Raw genomic sequence first — 14,401 nt, forward strand, 5'->3', positions numbered from 1 at the left:
TTCCTCAGCATCTTTTGTCCCTGCAGCTGCCCCCAATTGCCCCCCCCCCAGTTGCTCTTTTGTAGTACATTCCTGCATTGGAGACAAGCGTGGACAACAAAGTAAAGCATACAGAAACAGATTACAAGGTAAAGGCAATGCAGTAAAAGTGGGTGATAGCTACAGAAGTCACAGGAGAAGACATTACAGTCTTCCATTCGTCCATAATATATGTTCTCATACATTCAGTTCAAATATGCCCTTTCCCAGGAATGTTTGAGATTAGAACTTTTTTTTTGCTTTACCATTACATATATAAATTATTTCATCAGTCACATTAATAAGCTTCCACCCTGAATCAGTCAGTAACTGTGAGGATCCTTTAGCGGATCTTCAAGGGGACCTTTGTGAATTTATTAGTGATTCTGACTCAAAGATAGTCATATTTCCCCATTTATCTCCAGCATCTAGAACCATTGATTTATAGCAGGGGTCCCCAACCCCCGGGCCAGGAACCGGTTCCAGGCCATGGCCTGTTTTCAAAGGACCGTGAAGCCTCGCCACTCCCCCCCCCCCCACAGAAGGAGGGAGGAGGAAATGGGGTGGGAGGAAAACGGGGAGGAGGCGGCACGGGGGGCTGAATTGAGTGCCCCCACCCTGCTGGCCCTGGGGCCACGGTGGGCAGGCCAGTCCTGGGGCCAAAAAGGTTGGGGGCTACTGATTTATAGGACTTCCAAATGAGGTAACTTACCTTTACAAGGCTCTCTCATATCCTTTTAAAATTGTTCAACATCCTATCTCAAACTAAGAGCCTACTAATCACTGATGGACCTATCTTCTATGAATTTGTTGTCTCCCCTTCTAAAGCTAATTAAACTAGTGACCATAACTATATTCTATGGTGTGAATTCCAGAAATTGTATGCTGTATGAGGAAGAAGAGTTGGATTTACACCCTGCCCTTCACTCAGAGCCTCAGAGCAACTTGCCATCTCCTTCCCTTCCTCTGCCACAAGATATCCTGTGAGGTAAGTAGGGCTGAGAGAGCTCTGAAAGAACTATGACTGGCCCAAGATCACATGGCTGCATGTAAAGGAGTGGGGGCACAAACCGGGTTCTCTAATCTGAAGTCCACCACTCTTAACCACTATACCAAACTGGTTTCCTTTGGCTGGTGCTGAATCTGCACAGAGGTAAAGGAGATTGTGAGCCGCTCTGAGACTCTTCGGAGTGGAGGGCGGGATATAAATCCAATATCATCACCATAATCCCAAGATCTCTTTCCTGGTCAGTCACTACCAGTTCAGACTCCTTTCAGTGTAGGATTTATTTTGGTCACTTTATAATTTTACACTTTGAACCTTGCCACACTGTTGCCTGTTCATTCAGTTTAGAGTGATTTTTTAAGAGGTGGTAGGTAATGTGAAAGACCTCTGCCTAAGATGCTGAAGAGCCACTGCCCATCTGAGCAGACAGTACTGACCTTGATGGACCAGAGGTCTGATTCAGTACAAGGCAGCTTCATGTGTTCAGCCCTTTCCAACCTCCTTTAGTTCTCACTATCATGAATAACTGGGTCATCTGCCAAACTGGCCAGCTTGTGGTTCTCCCCCAATTCCAGATAATATATGAATAAAGTAAATAGCACCTGCCCCCCTACTGATGCCTGCAGAACCCTGCAGCATATTTCCATCCCTTGCAAGAACTGTCCATTTACTCGTCCTCCCTGCTTCCTGTTGTTTAACTCTCCATGAGAGGACCTGTCTGATTGCCAAGTTTACTCAGAAGCTTTTGATGAGGGACTCTGCAGGCTGTGTAGGTCATTGTGTGTTACTTCCAGTTGCTTCTCCATGACCTCCTGCCCTGTCTGCTGGTGGTCTAATCTGCTGATAATTGTCTAGTTGTCATTGCCATCTGCCCTCTGCTGGAGAATTCTGTGCCGGACCTTTTGAACTGATGATTTACTCCTCCGCCTGCAGTCTTGTTCCTCCCTCTTTCCCTCTTAACTTCTGCAATCAAGTCCTCCGGGTTCTTTAGCAACAGTGCTGCTTTCTTGTGCTGTAGACTACACTTCTTCCTTTTGCTGTTTCACTTTCCTTTGTAATAATTTAGTGGTACCCATGTGCCTGAGTGTGAGGTCTGCTTCACTGCATCTGCCCAGGGGGGTGGTAACTCATATTTGCTTGCATCCAAGGTCTTCCATAAGCAATGCTGCTGTCCTTGCCTCCTGCCTTAGGTACCATTGTGCTCTCCAGCCCTGGAGTGAGAGGCAGGGTTGATGCAGATCCAGGGGAATTGGCATGGTCAGGCAGCCCTGGTAAAATAGCACTTCCATAGCCAATAGGGGCTGGATGAGAAAGATGCTGAGTGTAGTGGCTGGAGGCATGGAGGAGCTGGCTGCAGAAGTGGAGAGTGGCTCAGAGAGTGTGAGCAAGCATGTTGCAGAGATGGCCAATGAATGGTGTCATCAGAGAGAGGAGCAAGAGGAAGATGTAAGGGATAGAGAGGCAAGCTATTGCCTCTGTCTAGCGCTTGGTTGAAAATAGGCTTTGTTGTGTATGTGGACTAATGTGTATTACGTAATGTTGTGTATTACGAGTGTTCCGGCCTGGCTCATAGGAGCCTGTAGGACTGAGCTTGGGGACTCCGGAAGGATGGATAGTAGGATCCAAATCCCTGCTGCCCTGCTCCAGTCACGGGCCCCCTGCTGGTATGAATGATCCAATGATGTCCTAGCGTGGGAACCTTGAACTGTATATAGTTGGCCCCGTTCAGCAGTCTTCTAGTTCAGCCGTTACCATGCTGTAACTAATAAAGAGAGCTACGATCACTGCTACCGCGTCTCCTTGCATTGAACCCACTATATTATAGGCTTCCTGGCTACACTGGTGAGTGGGCTAAGAGGACAGAAGGGAGTTCCAGTGCCATAAATATAACCGGGGCCCAATGAACCAACAGAGTTCGTAAAGTGACCTGCTGTACCCCTTTTATGGATCCAAGTGAGTGTAATGTTTCCTTTCCATAGAAGGCGAGATACAAAATCCCTGAGATGTTGACAACACTCTGTTGATCTGTTGTTCCCATTTGGAACTATGCTGCCTTTATTACATCTCCCCAACTTAATATATGCAGATGCAGCAGCAAGCCAGCTTTGTTTTGGCCATGCTTAGCTGGTTCTTGCAATTACTTTTTTCTCACTTCGTCACACAACTCCCTTATGCATAGTTTCTAGGTCCTGTCAGAGTGTGCATGTTTCATGCTTCAGGGAGATGACTTCAGCTCTGACTATATGGTTCTCAATCTCCAGGTGGTGACTGGAGATCTGCTACTACAACTGATCTCCAGATGACAGAGACCTGTTCACCTGGAGAAAATGGTTGTTTTGGAGAGTGGAGTCTGGCATTATATCCCATTGAAGTCCTTCCTCTCCCCAAACCCTGCCCTAGTCCTCAGGCTCTCCCCCCCCCCCCCCACCTCTAGATGTTTCCCAACCTGGAGCTGGCAACTCTGCTTGCTTTTGAGATCCTATGCAGCTTTGCCTACTGCTTCTCAGCACTGCCTGTAGGTACTCCCCAGTTTTCTGAAAAGAGAGGCAGGGCCTTGTCAGAAATAGTCTCATCATTTTCCATTCTGCATTTTCTTCAGATTTTCTACTTGGCCACATTAAAAAAAAAAAGTCAGAATTGCCATAATAATTTTAAAAACCACGCCAGCACACCAGTTGTCTCTTTAACCATGTTGTGATTGGTGTCCACATTTTCCATATGCTCCTCCTGCTTTGTATCTCATTCCTTCTGTGCCCTCTTCTGAAGCCTCTCCCCATCAACTCATTGTATGGGATATCCTTTCCATCTGAGCTGCTAGCTTGCAGCCTCTTTCCCATTTGTATGAAATTATAAGTATCAAACAGTCATTGCAATGCACTTTTATTTGACTCCCCTGATGGGAATATTGCACAGATGTCCTATCTGATCTATGATTTCCCCCAAAGTCTTGATTCTTTACAATGCAATGACGGTGTTTCCCTATCTTATCAAAGGAGAAATTTTAAGTTCTTTCACAAACATCATTGTATATGTCTTCTACAAACCTCTCTTTAAGCATTTGGCCTGTGCCTTGGTTCAGATTTTAGTCTTACCATTCAAAACTAAAATGTATTTCCTTAGACTCTTGAATTCTGGCATAAAATCTCCACCAATTCTGTCTAAGTATGTATATCAAACATGCATCCTAGTCTTCTAAAAGAATTGTTCTACTGCCTCCTTTTCACTTTCTGACTGAGTAGCTAGATCTCCATTTTGTGTCCCCTATCTCTTGTTTTCTGCCCCTCAGGCAACTCATGGGATGTGAACACAGATTGCAGTGCTACTTTCAGTTTTCCAACTAACACAGTATTTCTCTCCATTTTTTTTCCTCTAAAAATTTAAGCAGTCAAGATGCCCCAAAGAAATAGTGTATGAAATACTCCGTGCAACTCTCTGCAGATATCCAGATCTATTTAGTGTTGGGAGAGATAGTGATGGATTTGAGAGGCTATTGTTCTAACTTCTAAAAACTCATCTTGTAGTAGGAGAAGAATTCAGGGATCTGTTGCAATACCCCAAATATGAGGAAGTTTGAGAAAGACACTTTCTTGAGCAATGCAGAATGATGTACAAGCTAAAAAACTGTCTTACCCTCAGAGACAGGCAGAGACAACAAACAGATCCAGATGGGTTTGTAAAAGTCCCATGGATCATATTTGTGTGTCATTTTCTGGGGGGGTGGGGGTGGTGGGGGGAGTGGGCTTTGCAACATTTGTACAACTTGCCTTGCTCTTAAAAATGTATTTGTTTTAGAGCACAGATGACCAAATGAAAAGTCTTAATCCATCAGCAGGTCATGGCAGATTTCTTGGTGGTTTACACTACTGCTGGATACAAGGAGCAGAATATAATTTAAATGGAGAGTTTAAATTGGATCACTGGATCCCTTAATTTAAAGCATACCCATAATCCCACTGAAGAACAGCTGCTCAACTTCAATCCAAGTACGCAAACCAGATCTTTGCCATAGGTCTTTGTGATACCAACTCTTACGACAAATCCAGGGACTTAGAATTCTAGGAATGAATCAGGGTGACTGTTAAGGATATAGAGAAGGAAAGAAGAATGAGAGAGAAGAAAAGAAAGATAGAAATTTAGCGCTTGGAAAGGGGAAAATTATGCCCCTTTTACTATAGAGAAGACTCTGATTCTATTAGAGCAGAGGAAGGAAGGAAAAGAACCCTTCAGCTGCTTGGCTCTTTTGTTAGTGCCACCTAGTGGTCAGGGAAGGTATTATTGTGTGGTGAAGCTACTCCAAAGGCAATGTGGAACTGAGGGGCAGTGAAGTCTGGTAGTCCTCAGATATCGGAGTATAGCAGTCCCAGAAACAGCTGATGATCTTCAGATTAGGGGGAAAGTACATCACCATGTTACTGAAGTCCAGTTGAAAGGAATTAATGGGGTCCAACCACAGGACTGTCTTTGACAATGGAATGGATTAAGCTGCTGAGCAGAGCCAAATGTCCTCCTTATCCTGGACAAAGGGACATCACTCCCATGCTGAGATATGTGGAAGGGGCATGGATGAAGCTCAGAGATCTGATAGTGGCTGAGACGGCTTCTTAGGGTAAGTAAAAATACTTAAGTCCTACTTGTGATCAGTTATTACCAGGTTAGGCTTGCCAGGTCTAATTCAGGAAATACTTGGGGACTTTGAGGGTGGAGCCAAGAGGATTTCCCATTCCAAATAAATAAATAATAAAAATGCAGCAATGCAGTTTGCCTGAATACAGTCTTCATTTCTTCCTCCTCTTTTTTGTTCCCCAACAGCTGCTAAATGAAAGTGAATCTGCACACACAAAGCAGCCAAAATAAACAGTTTGCATGTCCACACTTTTGTGATCTCCCTGGGCAATGGTATAGATAGCTTTACTCACTGGAGTTGTTGAAAATAACAATCTGCTGTATTTCATCCAATTTAAGAAGAGAGAGGTCTGGAGGAGGTGGAGTTTTCCTCTATCCCATAATCAGGTTCTAGTTAACTCTTTACTATCTTCCCCTCCTCTTAAATTTTTTAAACTATCTCTTTACTATCTCAGACAGCTTCTGAAAGGAATGCAAAATGAACAGAGGGACTGGGCTTGCTTCTCTGCCTCTCACACAGATGGCTCTGCCTGCTCCCCCTGCCCCTAAGAAGCTCAGTCTCACTGAGATTTAAAGGCACGCACACACATTCCAAAACAGGAGCAGTTTGCAGGCTTCTAAACCTGCCTGAGATCTAAAGGTACATTGTGCTCAGCTGACTGGATGTGGGGAGGAGCCTGCAAAACCAGGGGATCCCCTGCCTGGACCTATTATCAGGTACATCCTCGGGGTTTGTTTGCAGTGCTGGGGCTTTGCTTGTGTGTATATCTAAACAAGGTCAGCTGCCTGTCCCACACCACACAGTAAGTATATAACCCCTGTACAGGAGGAGCAGGGAGATATGTTTCTAGTTGAGAAGGTGTGACTTCTGGGACAAATGTGGGTGTTTTTTTAAAGCCTAGTTCAGGTGGTCTGCTTAACTTGGACCAGTCAAGAAGAATATGGCATCCTAACTGATCCTGATTGTAGTCTTTCTGGATCTAGAGTGCATGATCTGTGACTCCCATACATAATTGGTTGGACAGCAAAAAGTGCTGTCTGTTGTGAACCCCCCCCCCCCCCCCCCGCATTCCCAGGGCCATAGCCAGGCTTTTAAAAGTCAGGGGGCACCCTTTCCCATCCACTGCGGGGTTTGCTGCTTCTCAGAAGCTCTCTGGAGTTAGGGCAAAAGCCTCCCTCCTCTCCACCTACTGCTTTTGCTGCTGCTGTGCACTGTGCCCTGCTCAGCTCTCTCCGCTCCGGCTGCTGCTGCTGACCCTTCACCAGCTCAGCCATGGCCAAAAAAATAAAAAGAAAAAAGCTGGCTGCACCCTGGGGGGCCCCCTGGAAATCAGGGGGGGCAGAATCTGGAAGTTGGGGGCAGTGCCCCCACAGGCCCCTGGAGTCTATGGGTCTGCTCATTCCCTTCCCACAGTTCCTTCCAATTGATTCCTCCAGTCAAAAGCAGGAATGGATTTGGAAGTGAAAATGGTCCTTGGATCAAGCTGAGCAGCTTGGATCAAGCTGAGCAGCCATTGCAGCATTTCAAGCCCGCACAGCAAGAGCTGCTCTTCAGTTCATCAGCAACAACAAAGGGCATTTGCTCACCCATTGCACCTTCCTGCAAACTGGCAGTAGTGTGGGAGAAGACAACTGGTGAGCTGACGTCAGCTGCCATTAAGGGTCTCAATGGAATGGCCTCCAAGGCAATGGCAGAGATGCCAGGGCTTAGCTCTGTTTGCTCCTGAGACCCTTTAAGTCACTGGTTACTGGGAAATTTCCCTGGCCCATTTGGCTGTCATGCTCTTTGGGTCCCATGACCTAGGCAGTCAACTCCCAAGGTCGGACGGGACTGCTGGGGAAAAGCAGAATGTGGGAAAGATTGGCAGTTTTGCACAGATTAATTGCTGACTCCAACATACTATGTTATTAATGCAGCTGTATGGTCCACTATAAGCCAAGAGGTCAGGGTAGGACAGATTACACAAATTTTAGTACTTTCTCATGAAAAGAAAATGATGTTGGAAGTAGCTGGGTGGCATATTGTCCAAAGTAGGGTAACAATTGGTCTTGTCTTTCTTTACCAGATTATCCCTTGGGTCAGCCTATTGCATGGTTTTGCCGCCTATGTTTGTAAGATTGTTTATTGTGCTGCTTCTGACTTTATAATACTTGTTTTAATGATGTCATTCTGACATGTTTGATTTTATTGTTGTAAGCCACCCTGAGCCCACTTGTGGGATAGGGCGGGATATAAGTCTAAAAAATAAATTAAATTAAAATTAAAATTGATGAAGAAATTTGGGCTAGAAGTCAGGCTAGGTTTGTTCAATGGCAGTCTGTAGCCACACACATGCAAAAAGTGACTGCAAACAATAATTTAAAAATGATCTTGTCATAGGGTTACCAACCATTTGGAGAAAAAAATGTCCTATCCTTTTGCTAGAAACTTAATAAGCTGGTATTTACCAGATGATACTATCTACCTCCAGGCGAGCGGTCCCAACACAGTGCCCATGTCATGACTCATGACGCCTGTAAATATCTTTCCTGCTGCATGCCAAATGTTTAGGTAGGGCCAGGTGAGCAGGGCTTCTGATTGACCTCTGGCTGAGCAGCTTCAAAACAATATTGCTTTTCAGCAGCATCTGCTATCACGGTGCAAGGATCTTCACCGTATGACAATGTAAGTTGTTTATATGACTGAAAATATTTTAAACAATATATTCATTTTAAAAAGCATCCCGCTAAGCGGGGTTTCTGCCTGAAATGTTGAAGAGCCACTATTAGAGTTATGCTCCCTGATACTTTGTGGTTAGGTCCATCATCTTTGGCAGCCATTTTGTGGTTGGCTCCACCTCCTGAGGCTGCACCAACTACCCTGCATCAGAATTCCAAAGGTGACTGCAGACTAAGAAAGGTTGGGGACCCCTGCTCCATGCTTTGAAAAACCTAAGCTGTCCATTTCCACACCCTAAACCTCTATTAAAGAGACAGGAAAGTTGTCTCCATACTTGTTGGCAATCCTGTCTTTTCAGTATCTCTGGTATAGCATGATTGCCTACTAAGATTTGCCTAAACTGCAAGGTATGTTTCACGCAATCTAGTTCTATTTATATTTATTCTGAAGTAGACCACACTGAACCTCATGGAGTAAAATAATTGGAGCTGTTCTTATGCACATTTACTCATAAATAATTATAAGGCCCACTCCTTTCAGTGGGAACCACTCCCAAGTAAGTGTGCACAGGACTGCAATCTTCATACTTTCCATCACATTTATAACACAGAATTACATCCTTCCCACCAACCTTTTCTCCATCATCTGTTGGCAGGGGTCATTTTGTAGCAAAAGAGGTGCCAGAGCTCATTAGCACAATTTATTTGCATATGCCATATACCCCTGACATCAACAGAAAGTGTACTGTAATATATCAGCTCAGCATCTACCTTAAAATGCTTCTTGAATTTTAATTGTCATAATAAAACCTTACTCCCATCATACTTTTTAAATTACTTTCTCTTGGGTGGCCACAGTGGCATGAGGAAGATTTCCATCTGTCTGCTTTATATGTATTGGTTATTTTCCCATTAGAAAATATTAGAAAGTCTGCCAAACTTTAGAGTTCAGCGAGATTCTTACAAGGGGCTTGAAAAATGAAGTCCAGGAGCAAGTATTTGGGTGGGGGGGGGGGGGAGAAAGAGCACAATGAAATTCAGAGGTTCCAGAGCTCTGCTCCTGTGAGCTCCTGCCCAAAATGAGGCCTGTCTGTTGGCCAGAAATACATTTCACACTTTCAGTTGTCAGCCCTACAACTCTATGATCATTAACTCTTGACTCCAAATATTCAGTTAAATATGTCACCCCTTTCTGTTCCAAGCTGTCATAAGCAATGTGCTATTTCTTCACTGGCTTTTTCCTTCCTTATCAGAGATCTCCTAAACATAAGCAACTAACTTCCTGCCCACAGAAGTGCAAACTGAAAGCATTGCTAGCCTACAAACACAGCTTATAAGAAACCATGCTGATGTCCATCAGCTTTGTCAAAGACTGAGCCTCTTCTTTCTGCATCACTGCCAAACCCTGCTCTTTCCACTTCAGGCAGCTTGGCAAATTCTTCTGACGCCAACATTCAACATAAGCTGGTGTAGCAGTGAAAGTGCGGGTAGGTGTAGCGGTCTTTATGCATGGCTAGCCCTTGAAATGTGCGCTTCCCCAGCCCCTTTCACACAAAACAGAGTGCCCTTTGGTATTCTCTAGTCTTACCCAGTACAAATACACACAGGATAGCCACTACTTTTCTTCTCAGCATGGGGGAAAAGCCAAATAAGAACAACAGTTTAATTTCCATTGACAGCTAATGCATTACAATCGAAGTTAGTGTGGGGAATGAACTGCTGTTCTTTGGAAAGGTGAGTTTTGGTGCATTTCAAGCATCAGACACTTGTAAGCTATGCCTTGAACCATGTGGAAAGACAGGATATAAATCTATTAATAAATTAAATAGTAAAATGTCTTTTCACAGTTTTACATTCTGAAATAATGAGGAAGGTATCCTCAGAACTCTGTCCACTGCCTTGAATTACCTCTGCAGGTGTACCTAATGCTGCTTGCCATTATGCAAGTAAATGAAGCCTTTGACACTGGTTCTTCAAGAACATATGTATACAGTGCTGATCTGAGGGACTCGATGCAGCCATGCAGCACATCCAATCCCTGTGGAGAACATGCAACAGAAGCTTCAGGCATTGTGAGTTTTCTACTCTTCCTTCTTCAGGCTCAGTAGGCATACCTGGGGATTAAAAAAAAATATCTTCCTTTTCCAGGACTACTTCATGCTCTTCTGGTTATGCGCCAAAGAAGAGATGCGTGCTACTGTTGTATGTATATGCTTTGAGACTGGAGAAGGTGCAGTTCTGAACTCATCCCAATACTCATCAGCGTCCAGAGGTGAGAGTATACATATATACATATTCTCCAAAAAAGAGGTTTCTTAAAGATTAGGAGTGGCCAAACTTGTTCAATGTAAGAGCTACATAGAATAAATGTCAGATGTTTGAGAGCCACAATATGTGCATGTCTGAGAGCTACATGACAGGAAAGAAGGAAGATCGATAGATGGGGGAGGGAGAGATGCAAAGAAAGCAACTTCATTTTTGAATGCATTCTCCAAGCTGCTGGCTGGCTTGGCTTGGATAAGTGATTTAAAAAGAGAAATGCCTTCTCCAAGCCAGCTAACGGGACGGTGGGGGCTTCAAGAGCCACACAATATGTGTGCTAGAGCCAATGTGGCCCTTGAGCTGCAGTTTGGCCACCCTTTTTATTGGTGCTTCTAGATATCATGAGTGCTTTATAAGAAGATACCAGTTAATTTGGGGGGGGATCCCATTCTGGGTTTCTTGCAAAGAATGCTGGACTAGATGGACTTCGGTCAACAATGGCATCCCCACAATCACTTAACACAGGTAAACAATGCCTTATTTCATCCTGAGCACAACCTCTTGTTTTGTATGCTTAAGAACAACATCAGTGAACAAAAGAGCAGCCATGCTAGATCCAACTAAATGGTTCATCTAGTCCAGCATCCTGTTTCATACATTGGGAAACTAGTCTCCTGTGAGGCCTACAAGCAGAGCACAGAGGCAAAAGCCTCCCTCTGTTGTGGTTCTCCCTAACATTGGCATCTGGAAGGTTACTGTCTTTGAATATGGAAGTTCCATTTAGTCATTGTTATTGTCAGGGCTTTTTTTAATAGCAGGAATGCTATTAAAAAACAGTTCCAGCTGGCTTGGTGTCAGGTGGTGTGACCTAATATGCAAATGAGTTCCTGCTGGGCTTTTTGTAGAAAAAATATTTGTGCCACTTGTTCATTTTTGTAGACAAAGCCCTGTGAGAAACAATGGTGATGTCAGGGGGTGTGTCCTAATATGCAAATGAGTTCCTACTGGGCTTTTTCTTTAAAAAAAGCCCTGACCGATTTCACACTCACCTTACACCACTCACGTTCGTCTTCTCAGCACAGCTTCCTTCCAATTTCACACTATCTGCCCCGGGGCTGCAGCAAGCATTGGCGTTTTTGCGCAGCAAACAGAAACTGGTTTTAAGTGGTTTGTGTTTGCTGTGCGAAAACACCAATGCTTGCTGCAGCCCTGGGGCTGAGAGTGTGAAATCGGAAGGAAGCTGCGCTGAGAAGACAAACGTGAGAGCAGCGTGAGTGCAAAATCGGTCCCTGGTTATCTTTAATAATAACCATTGATGGATTTATGCACCATCTCCTTGTTTACTCTATGGTTCAAGTCAATAGTTGTCACATGTGGCAATTCTGCAAATTAATTACTCTTTTGAGTAAATATGTGTTTCTTTAATCTGTCTGTTTTTGAGAACGTGCATGGCTGATTTAGACTGTGGATCTGAGCACTTTCTGCTGTGTCTAATTATTATACAGCTTGGTCTACCTAGAATTAGATGGTTCTAAGCCTCTTTAAATGAGTGGGTTTATGATAATAATTCAGTGTGGCCTGACTTGAGACCTTTGGTTAAATGAGTAGACCATTAAAATAAAGTAGTGGATTTTGGAAGGCGGACTGCACAGGCAAAGAATCCAATTGTGTTGTGAATTGCAAAGCCATGCATGGATCTTTCCTGCTAGAATCTAATTGACCAGCCCGGTATATATATGGCAGATCAATTGCAAGCGAAGCTAGGGGGGAGGAGGAGATGTGATGAAACTTTTTTGGTGTGTGAAAATCTCTCAGCCAAGAGCCAGTATGAGGTAGTGCAGGGGTCCCCAGCCTTTTTGAGCCTGTGGGCATATTTGGCATTCTGACATGGCATGGTGGCCACAGGAACAAAATAGCTGTCACAGGAGCTGGAGCCAGCCTCAAAATGACTGCACAGCTTCCGTAACACAGTGTAGATCCTTGTGTAGTTATGTCAGCTGCTACCACAGCAAACTTTTTAAACATCTGCACAGCCAATTAACTCTCCCGTCCTCAGTCAGAAGCCTTGTTGAGTGAAAGCAAGCCCTGCCTGGCCCCACCCACTTCCTAAAAACACTTGGCAGACACTGGGAAAGTGTCAGCAGCAGGCTTCATGGCACCCACAGAGATGACATGGAGAACCTCTGATGTAGTGGCTAGAGTGTCACTCAAGAATCTGGGAGTCAGAGGTTCAAATCCCGTCTCTGCCATGAAAGCTTAGAGTGACATTGGACCACTCGTGCTCCGAGCCTTCCCTACCTTGTTGTGAAGATAAAATGGAGGTGGGGAGAATGATGTCATGAGCCACTCTGGGTCTCTGCTGGGGAGAAAAGCAGGGTGCAACTTTCCAAATAAATACATAACTAGAATGTGTCTGATGGCCTTTTAAAAAAAACATTACCATGTACAGTCACTGGGTGCCAGAGATCATTTTCACATGACACTGAAAATCTTCTTTCAGCATCTCTAGTGATAGTCCCACTACCACAAAAAACGCATTAAGTGTATACTCCAGACGATGCGGGTTTTTGTTTTTAAATTTGCATCATATGACAAATTTGAAGCACAGTCCAGTTTTCAGCCTTTTAAAGACACTTAGTCATTTATAACTTTCTAGGCACTTCTGTTCTCAGTTCTCGTTGTGCCCGGCAGACGCATCGGGAATGAAACTTGTGTATTTGGGGCTAACCTCCAGAGGCCAGGGGGCTAGAGGTAAGCAATTCCACTCCGGCCTGCAGATCCAGCTCGCATTTTTCCTTTTGCTATCGGAGGGCTCCGTCCAGCTCCGGAGCCGAGCCGAGCCTCCCTCCCAGAGGGTCTGGCCGGGGAAGATACTAACCTTCCAGGGAGAGCACGTTTTATTCCCCCATTGCTCGGGGGGCGGAGGGGGGGGTGACTCCATATTCCACAGACGGATTTTACCTTCTGGCAAGAGAAGCTGGCCGGACTCGCCATGCATCTTGATTCGGTCCCCTCGAAGTGGGGATCGCAACGCCATGCGCGGATCCCCCGTTCCTCCTAGGACCGTATTGACAACGCAACGAGCCTGGTATGTATTTGGGGTGGTGGTGGGGGGGAAGGGATCGATTCCCGGAGAAGCCGATAGCAGGGCGAGGGGAGCGGAGGGGATGCGACGAAACTTGTGGAGTGCGTGGAACTTTTTTGCTCCACGGCTTGACTGCAAACATTCCCTTCCCAAGTTCTGGCCGCCCTTTCCCTCCGACAGACGTGGAAAGTGGAATCCGAGGCAATTGGAAGTTGGTGAAACTTCGGGGGGAGAGTTTCTTGCAGGCGACTGGGGGAGGGAAAAGCAGACGGGCCGCTGGGAAGGCTGCGCCTCGGTGCAAAAGCGAGGAGGTCGAGTGGGTGTCCGCCACGGTGCAACATTTGCCTGAAAAGCAGCCGAGCTCAGCCTGCTGAAAAAACCCGCCAGGCAAGCAGGGCTGACTTCCACCTCCAGCCACTGGCCGGGGAACAATTAAAGGGATCGCTGGTCCTGCTACCGCCCCCCTCCCCCAGCTTTCAGATTTTGGGAGAAAAGGAAGAGCGAGCAGCGTCGCCTAAAAGTTGTCCTTTAAACTTTGCGGGTTATTTGTTAAACTGTATTTTAAGAAGAAGGAAAACCAAAGTTGTGCTGCTTGAAATGCCACCGACCGACCCCTCCAGGTTTTACAGCAACGTTTTCGGGTCGCTCCGGGTAGAGCCACTTAATCATCGCATTGTCGTCAATTAAATACAATTTAACCCATTGTTAGGCTCTTCGGCAGCCCTAGCCGGGCAGTGATACAATGGGGA

At 45.3% G+C, this 14,401-nt stretch overlaps 1 protein-coding gene across 1 annotated transcript in view; it reads left to right on the top strand.

The window, feature by feature from the left end:
• Positions 1-13,286: 13,286 nt before the first annotated feature.
• Positions 13,287-14,401, top strand: part of TET1 (tet methylcytosine dioxygenase 1) — a 101,985-nt gene continuing 100,870 nt past the window's right edge. Inside the window, exon 1 of the mRNA XM_060241146.1 lies at positions 13,287-13,655. The gene's annotated coding sequence lies outside the window, so the exon portion shown is untranslated. The remainder of the gene's footprint in view (positions 13,656-14,401) is intronic.

Source organism: Heteronotia binoei, chromosome 6 (assembly GCF_032191835.1).
Source record: "Heteronotia binoei isolate CCM8104 ecotype False Entrance Well chromosome 6, APGP_CSIRO_Hbin_v1, whole genome shotgun sequence".
NCBI classification, from domain to species: Eukaryota; Metazoa; Chordata; class Lepidosauria; order Squamata; family Gekkonidae; genus Heteronotia; species Heteronotia binoei.